The sequence below is a fragment of the Ceratotherium simum genome, chromosome X (assembly GCF_057802395.1).
Source record: "Ceratotherium simum simum isolate JZ-2026a chromosome X, ASM5780239v1, whole genome shotgun sequence".
Lineage (NCBI taxonomy): Eukaryota > Metazoa > Chordata > Mammalia > Perissodactyla > Rhinocerotidae > Ceratotherium > Ceratotherium simum.
This window is the reverse complement of record NC_141940.1, coordinates 3,986,829-3,996,393: the sequence shown is the minus strand read 5'-3', so window position 1 is coordinate 3,996,393 and position 9,565 is coordinate 3,986,829.

The following is a 9,565-nucleotide window of genomic DNA, read 5'->3' as shown; positions in this document are numbered from 1 at the left end:
AATTCTAGCATGGATTAACCAAGAAGACCAATATACTTGAGACACCGACCCCATACCAGACACATAGGAGATGCTTGACAATCTTGATACCTTGCCTGTCTTCCTGCTCATGTAACTAAAAAAAAGTAGATGTATATTTATTTTTTAAAAAGATATTCATTTGCAGCATCATTTACAATAACAAAAAATAGAAACAACCTAAGCCTCCAACTACCTGAGGAATTGTTAGGTGCATTTTGAAACCTCCATACAATGGAATTGTTTGTATCTATTTAAAAAATACTGCCAGTAAACGAAAGATACTTTAATAAAATTTGACTTCTGTTCCTGATTAAAATAACAAATAGTGGTGAACTGGGAATAAAAGGATTCTTCCTGAGCATGATTTATTAGATGTATGGGAACCAATGTGGGAGGAAATGTCGGTGTGCATCGTGAGTCACTAGAGGCATCACCGTGAAAGCCAAGGGCAGGACATCATAGTAGAATCAGAACAAAGAAACAAAGGGGGACGCATATGGGAAAGAGAGAGACACATTTATCGTTATTTGCAAATTCTATAATCACCTACTTATAAAACTACAGATGATTAACTAAGAAACGTTTTTAGCAAGGCAGATGGATACAGGATAATTTTATAAAAATCAGCACCTTTCTCATAAACCAACAACAACCACCCAGAGAAAAGAGCCCATTCACAATCACAACAAATACATATCTATTACATGTTATATAATATATGTTAACATATAATATATGATATATATATATAATATACATAAAACATTTAAAAATATGCAGTACCTATAAGAAGAAAACTAGAAAACCTTACTGATTAACATCACATAAGATTTGGGAAAATAAAAAGGAATACCAACAGCTTGATTGAAACAATTTTTGTTGTAAAGGTATCAGCTTTCTCCAAATTTAATTCATGAATTTCATGCGATTACAACCAAGATAGCAATGGTATTATTTTTCTTTTATAAGTTTATGAAACTATTCTAGAGTTTAGATAGAAGAGTAAGTCAGCAATAAGGAAATTTTGGGGGGAAAGAAGTAGAAGTTATTGGGGGCAAGGGGTGAGAGGGTACTTGACCCACCACATGTTAACAGGTATATTACAGCTACATTGGTCTTCACTTTGTGTGAGCGGCATGGGAAGACATGGACTCAACCAGAAACAGAGCCAACGATATATAAGAAAGCAGGGCAGGACTGGCATTTTCGTCAGTGTAGCCTGGCTGTGGCTCCAGAGTTGCTTTAGAGAGGAATGAATCTTCAGGCCTGCCCTCTGGTCAGTAGGGAGGGGAGAGGATTCTTTAAGGCTGAGGAAATATTAATTGTCCACATCAAAGAAATGCTGGAGGCTAATTATTGGATAATTAATCCAATATTAATGGATATTATAGGGGCTCAATTCCCCTAAGCCACCCCATCTCTCCAACACTGGGAGAGAAATGATGGTGTTCCACAAACAGATTAAACAATTAGAAAAATATAGCTAATCCTTAGCTTAGGTCTTAACCCAAATTCAATTCCAGACAGATGAAAAATTTACATGTTAACTAATGAAAACATAAAAATGTACAGTAAAAATAGTATTTTTTAAATTTTGGGGGTGGAGAAGGGCTTTGCAAGCCTGAAAGCAAGGGGAGAAATGTCAAATGCCAAAGCTATGTGTGCAAGTGAGGCCATACGGCATCGTTCCCAATGGAAAAAGGCATGAGGGTCGGAAGTAGAAAGGAAGTAGGAAGTCAGGAAGCAGTGGCTCAGCCATCCTCTGTAGGCACCGATGAGGAGACCCACCCCTGAGATCACAGAACCTCATTAAGAGAGAAAAAGCAGCCCCCAGTTCTTTTGTGTGTGTGTGAGAAGAAAACAGTCAGAGGGATAGATACCAATAGTAAAGTGATTCTCATCAGAGGGTGGGATTACGGGTGATTTTTCACTTTCTGTTTTGTATGTGTATGTTTTTTCCTAGTATATTTATAATGTGCATGCTATGACTTTTATAATCAGATAAAAAACAAAGGAAATTTTAAAAAAACCTTTACATTGGGGCCAGCCCCGTTGCTTAGCAGTTAAGTGTGCGTGCTCGGCTACTGGAGGGCCGGGTTCGGATCCCGGGCGCGCACCGCCGCACCGCTTGTCCGGCCATGCTGAGGTGGTTTCCCACATGCAGCAACTAGCAGGATGTGCAGCTATGACATACAACTATCTACTGGGGCTTCAGGGAGAAAAAGGGGGAAAAAAAAGGAGGAGGATTGGCAATAGATGTTAGCTCAGGACTGGTCTTCCTCAGCAAAAAGAGGAGGATTGGCATGGATGTTAGCTCAGGGCTGATCTTCCTCAAAAAAAAAAAAGAAAAAAAAAAACCTTTATATTGTATGAACTAAATGATGTAAAATTGGATTCGTAGAATGAAAAATAGGAAGGCAATATATACGATTTTAATAATGGCTTTCTCTGGCTGGTGGGATTGTGAGTGGTTATTTCTAAACCTGCCACAAGAAGAGCGTATTATTTTTATAATCAGAACTGAAAAAAATAGATACAATTCCTATTTTGGGAAATGAGATTAGAAAGGCAGGAAGGAGCTGAGGCTACAGAGAGGAGCTGACAATCTGGTGGGAGCGGCAGCTAGACCGCAAGGAAACATGAATGAATCAGAAAAATGGCAAAGAGTGGCAGCTGCTCCAAAGGAAAGAAACCAGGGGCTGGGAAGTAGCACAGAATGGGGGAGAAGTGGCCTCATTTGAGCTCATCTGCTACTACTTTTCTGCACTCAGCTCCTGTCACCTTCTTGTATAGCTTGCAGCTGCACACTAACGTGTGGAGAGAGCATGGTGGAAAACCCCATCCCTTGCTGGAACCAAGGAAGTGGATGAGAAATTGCTTCATGGAAAATAGGCAAATGAGAAAAGGTCTTGTGACAGCTCCTCACAAGACTGCCCATCTTCTGATGCTCCTGGGAGAATCATGGGGCACTCCACCAAGACTTGAGTCAGGCTGTGGCTGAGCCTTGCCTACATGGCCTGTGTGGAGATCTGCAGGGTCACCAGGGTGCCACGACAGAGCGCCCCCCCCCACCCTTTGTGACTCAAATATGCCAAACACACTCCTGCCTCAGGGCCTTTGCACTTGCTGTTCCTGTTTTCTAGAATACTCCTCTCCCATTTGTCTGCATAGTTATCTTAATTACCTCCTTTAAATGTTGCTCAAATGTTACCCCAGGCCCTTCTCATCCCTCCTTTCTGCTTTATTTTTCCCCATAGGCCTTATCACCATCTGACATGATAACAAGTACATTTTTTTCACATTTCCTTCACATTTCAGTCTCTGAAATCAGGATGATTCTCATCTTACAATGCTGCCAGCCAGTCACCAATCATGACACATCAAAAGTACCAAAGTCAAAACTTGCAGGGTGAGTGTCAGGGCTGGAGAAGAAACCCCCCAGATGATAGGGACCAATGGCAATGGGGACAGAGTGGTGCCGAGCTGGTGAGTCAAATGTGTTCAGCTAGATTAGCTACATTCTCCAAGCAGGAGTCCAACGTGAGCTAGCATCTGGTCATTGCAAAGCCTGCCTTGGGCCCGAAGGCTTAAAATAAAACACATCCTTTAAAGAAAGGCCGTCTCCCCAGTACTCCTGACAGCAGAGAGGACAATGGGGTGTGAGAAGACAGGCCATCCACAAGTCTCAGTCATTCAGGAGAGTTGGCTTCTGGATGTGAGCAAGTTTACTTTAACCAATTTATTTTGCATATATTTTCCTCTTTTTCTTAGTGAGTCTGGCTAAGGGTTTGTCAATTTTGTTTCTCTTCTCAAAGAGCCAGCTCTCAGTTTCCTTGATCCTTTCTATTTTTTTTAGTCTTTATTTCATTTATCTCTGCTCTGATTTATATTATTTGCCTCCTTCTACCAACTTTGGGCTTTGTTTGTTCTTCTTTTTCTAGTTCTGTTAGGTGTAGTTTCAGATTACTTATTTGAGATTTTTCTTGTTCTTTGAGGTAGGCCTAAGTTGCTATAAATTTCCCTCTTAGTACTAGTTTTGCTGCATCCCATAAGAATTGGTATGTTGTGCTTTCATTTTCATTTGTCTCCAGGTATTTTTTGATTTCTCCTTTGATTTCTTCATTGATCCAATGGTTGTTCAGTAGCATGTTGTTTAGTCTCCACATATTTGTGACTTTCCCAGCTTTTTTCTTGTAGTTGATTTCCAGCATTGTGGTCTGAAAAGATGCTTGATATGATTTCGATCTTCTTAAAATTATTTAGGCTTGCCTTGTTTCCCACCATATGATCTATCTTTGATAATTTTCCATGTGCACTTGAGAAGAATGTATATTCTGGTGTTTTTGGATGGAATATTGTATATATATCCAAGTCCCTCTGGTCTAGTGTTTCATTTAAGGCCACTGCTTCCCTGTTGATTTTCTGTCTAGATGATCTATCCTTTGACACAAGTGGGGTGTTGAGGTCCTCAACTATTATTGTGTTACTGTCAATTTCTCCCTTTAGGTCTGTTCATAGTTGCTTTATATACTTTCGTGCTCCTGTGTTAGGTGCATATATATTCATAAGTGTTATTTCCTCTTGGTGAAATGTCCCTTTTATCATTATATACTGCCTATCTTTGTCTCTCACTGCCTTTTTTATCTTGAAGTCTGCTTTGTCGGATATAAGTGTGGCTACACCTGCTTTCTTTTGGTTGCTATTTGCTTGGAGTGTCATCTTCTATCCCTTCACTCTGATCCTGTGTTTGTCTTTAGAGCTGAGATGTGTTTCCTGGGGGCAGCATATTGTTGGGTCTTATTTTTTAATCCATCTAGCCACTCTGTATCTTTTGATTGATGAATTCAATCCATTTACATTTAGAGTGATTACTGACATATGAGGGCTTAATACTGCCATTTTATCTCCTATTTTCTGGTGGTTATGTATTTCCACTGTTTCGCTTCCCTTGCATTTCTGACTGCCATTTCAGTTTGGTGGTTTTCTCAGTATTTAGGATTTGTGGCTCTGCTTTGATTTTTTGTATTGTGGTTACCATGAGCTTTGTATACAAGATCTCGTAGATGAGATAGATAGTTTGTTTTCTAATAGCCTCTTACCCCCATTAGCCTAAGCAGGTTCCATCCTTTTCCTCTTCTCTGTTTTTGTTGTCAGAAATTATTCTTTGTTTTGTGAATTTGTGAATAAATTGAAGTGTTTGTAATGCTTTATTTCCCTTTATCTTTTATATTATAATTGTTTGCTAACCTATTATTATCTCTTTGCTCAAGGCTTTTTGTATCAGGTAAGAGGGCTCCCTTCAGCATTTCTTGTAAGGCAGGTCTAGTGGTGATGAACTCCCTCAGCTTTTGTTTATCCATCACAGCTGAAGGATAATTTCACTGGATAGAGTATTCTTGGTTGATAGTTTTTGTCTTTCAGCATTTTGAATATATCATTCCATTTTCTCCTAGCCTGTAAGGTTTCTGCTGAGAAATCTGCTGAAAGCCTGATAGGGGTTCCTTTGTAGATTATTTTCTTCTCTCTTGCTGCCCTTAATGTTTTTTCTTTGCCATTGACTTTTGACAGTTTTACTATTATATGCCTTGGAGAAGGTCTTTTTGCATCAATGTTATTAGGAGTTATATTGGCTACATGTACTTGTATGTCCAGTTCTTTCCCCAGGTTTGGGAAGTTCTTGGCTCTTTGAACAAGCTCTCTGCTCCTTTCTCCCTCTCTTCTCCTTTTGGGATACGAATAACCCTTATGTTACGTTTCCTAATTGAGTCAGATCTTTCTTGAAGAATTTCTTGATTTTTTAAAAATCTTAGTTCTCTCTCCTCCTCCACCTGAAGCATTTCTGTATTTCCATCTTTGATCTCACTAATTCTTTCTTCTGTAAGGTCTGCTCTATGTTTTATGCTTTCTACATTATTTTTATCTCATTAATTGTGTTCTTCATACCCAGAATTTCTGTTTAGTTTTTTTTAGGGCTTCAATCTCTTTGGTTAAGTAGTCTTTCTGTTCATTAATTTTATTCCTGAGCTCATTGAACTGTCTTTCTGAGTTTTCTTGTAACACGTTGAGTTTCTTTATGATAGCTATTTTGATTTCTCTGTCATTTAGATTGTAATCCTCTGTGACTTCAGGTTTGGTTTCTGGAGAGTTGTCATTTTCCTTCTGTTCTGCTGTGTTACTGTAGTTCTTCATGGTGTTTTATGAGTTGATCCTCTGCCACCACATTTGTAGTAGTAATCACCTTCTCTTATTTGGATAAGGCTTTGATTACTTTGGTTCTAGTCACCTAGGTCTCATGTTTCTCCCCTGGCTCTCCACAGGCTCAGATGCTGCTGTCCTGTGTATCACCTGTGCTGCTGTTCCTGAGCTGTCTTGGGGTGCTGATTGCACCACTGCCAGGGGTGCTGGATTCATGGATGTCACTCTCACTAGTAAGGGCCTGGGGACCCGGGGACTTGTATACCGCCCCAGCAGCTGGTGGGGCTGGTGTTGGGGTTGCCTCCACTGGGGGCTGGGTCACCAGTACTGCTGTGGTTCTTATTGCTGCTGGTCACAGATTCCATCTGCCACCACTGGGGGTAGGGGGGTAGGGGCTGTTTTTCTGTTCCTGCCCTTTCTGCTACTAGTTGTGCCAGTCAGGCTGCTCTGAGCTTGTGGGGGCCGGGCCGCAGCTGCTCAGCTGGGTGCCTTCCCATGGGCAGGACCACCATGCTTGGCTGGTGGGTTGTACTCACATGGGTGGGGCCTGCTGCTCGAGTGGGGTGCCTTCACTCATGCTAAGTCACTGTCACTCGGCAGAGAGGGTTCACATGGGCAGGGCCGCCATGGCATGGTGGGCATTCCTATGGGCCAGGGTACTGCCACTCTGCAAGTGTCTGTGCATGGGCTGGGCTGCCCATGCCTCCACTCACAGTCATCCTGGCAACTGTGTGAGGATCAGTGACCTGGATCTCTGACACCAGGGAGGGTAAGGGGTCCACTCCTTTAGTTCCACTGCTTCCTGGGGGTCCAGCCCACCCACCTTCAAATGTATGGCTGCACGGATCTCTCAGGTGTCCCATTGTGCTGTGTAGGGAATCCTCTGTTGATCAACAGATGTCCATTTAGTTGTAAATTAGAGGGGAGAGACAAAGGGAACAACTCACTCTGCCATGATGCTGATGTCACTCCTATATTTTCCTTTTTATATAAGCACCATAGAGATCTATGACAAAAATGTCTGAAGAAGTCTAAAAAAGCTTTTTCAATGAGTACAAAATAAAAATTATATGTACTAAGAAAGCATTGTATCATGGCTTAATTGCCAAGTCAGGCAATTGATGTCATCCTAGATTTGATGGAATATGATCTATATATTGTGCTTGTTTATTAATGTGTTGTCTGTCTTCCCTTGCTGTAATGTTCATGAAGACAAACCCCTTACTTGACTTGGTTCACTGCTGTGCCCTTAGACTCTAGACTGTACCTGTGCATAGTGAGTGTTCACTAAACATTTGTTATACACTTTGAACAAAGAGAATTCCAGGTAGAGTGAACAAGTGCAAGCATCCTGAGGTGGGAACATGCTTATGGTGCTCCCAGAATAGCAAGGAGGGTGCTGTGGCTTTAGCAGGGTGATAGAAGAAGCTCTGTCTACTCTGACCACTACAGTTATCATTTGACCTCTTGGATCCTTCACCAGCATCCTCTGCCATAAAGTTTCCACTCCCAAAGACCAGATCCTGGTGGCTAGTGGTACTTCTGATGCTTTGTGAACATTTCAGTCAAGGCGGTGGCTCCATGAAGCTCAATCCTTTCTGAAAACTGGCATGATTACAGCACCCTACCCCCAATCATAAGAGTCAGGGGCAAGGAATATATTTGGACTTGAGTTTGGAGCCCTCAAGCATGACTGACACAACTTGTGTGATAATGGTATCCAGAGAGGTCTGGCATAGGAATGGAATGCACTTGCCAGGGGTTGTGGTGGCAGTTACAGTGCCCACAGTGTCCAGGAGGTGGCAATAGGGAAAATGAAGTGCACTAGGGCTGAGGTCACTGGGAGCTTGTCTGCTTAAGCATTTTTTCCTGGCTTAGGGCATGTGTGTATGTTGGGATGGAAGGGGTGTGTGGGTGTGGCAGGCTATATAATGGCTACCAGCCCTGCCTTTGTTTCCCCAGCTGTGGACTGAGCATGGTCAGCTCAGGTGACCCTACTCAGACCTCCTAGGAACCTTGTCTCTGGCCTTGAGATGCTCTTGTTGGCTCCTAGAGTTTCTAAGGACATCATGTATTTGCTCACTTGACCTTCCAAACCTGAAGTCAGGCTGCTTCCTCTTATAATCCATCCTCTGGAGCCCTCTGTTGCTGCTGTGTGTGTGTGTCTCTGTGTGTGTGTGTCTGTGTGTCTGTGAGAGAGAGAGAGAGAGAGAGAGAGAGAGAGAGAGAGAGAGAGAGAAGCACTTCCCGTGCAGAAAGTCAAGATTAGAGCAGTGTTTCTGAAAGATTGGCCCACCCAGGGCCCTGCATCCACATCATCAAGTCACTGGCATGCTGGGTGTTCGGTAAGCATGCAGAGTTCTGGCTCCCCACTCAGGCCTACTGTTTCTGTATGGGATGTAAATCAAGACATGAGAATTGTCATGATTGAAAAGCATCCCAGATGCTTTATGATCCTGTGCATCATAGTCTTTGAGAAAAACTAGTCTAGGGGTTCCTCTACCCCTGGTAGGGCAGGTTGCCAAAGGGACAGTGATTACCCAGTGAAAGGGAGGGAATTCTACCACCAGGGCAGAGGTGCCAGGGAACTATCATCCACTGAGGGAACTTTGTTTTCCTCTTTAGGGAAGGACCAGCCTCCAATCTTTGGCAGTTTCTCAGTTGTCCTCAAGCTCCCAGGAGCCTGTACCCTCAGACATTGGCTCCCTAAAGAACATCCTGGGCCACATGGAGGAGGATTCTCAGCACTGGAGCTGGAGCTGAGGCAGGCAAATACCAGCTGGGGAGACAGAAGCTGCTCTGACACTCCTAGTCCTGCAACCTCAAGATCAACAGCCTTGCTTCTTGTCCTACTTCTCTTGCCAGAGTTTGTTAAAAGAACATCAGAGTTTGCTGGTAACATCTCAAAGCTAGGAGTGGTGAGGGTAGAACCTCTCTTGTGATGGTGTGCAGATTCTCAGGCTAAGTCTCGCCCTTGAGATGAAAGAAATCAACCCAGAAGCACCCACCATGCCAGACCATTTGCCAAAGACTAGTTTATTTTTGTAGCTGGTATTAATTGAGACCTCATTGAACCAGGTGCTATGCTAAACTCTTCACTTGCATTATCTCATTCAGTCCTCACAATGACCTTTGGAAGTGAGATCTCTTGGCATTCATATTTTTCATATGAGAAAGTGGAGGCCTAGAGAGGTAAAGTCGCCTGCTCAAGGCACATGGTTAGCAAGTGGAAAGGCTGACTTTGAACCTGGGCCATCTGACTTCAGAGTTTGTGCTCCCAGCCAAGGATGATGTAAGAAATGGGGATGGGGGAAGCTTAGGAATGTGGTGTGTAGTCAGGGATGGGGTT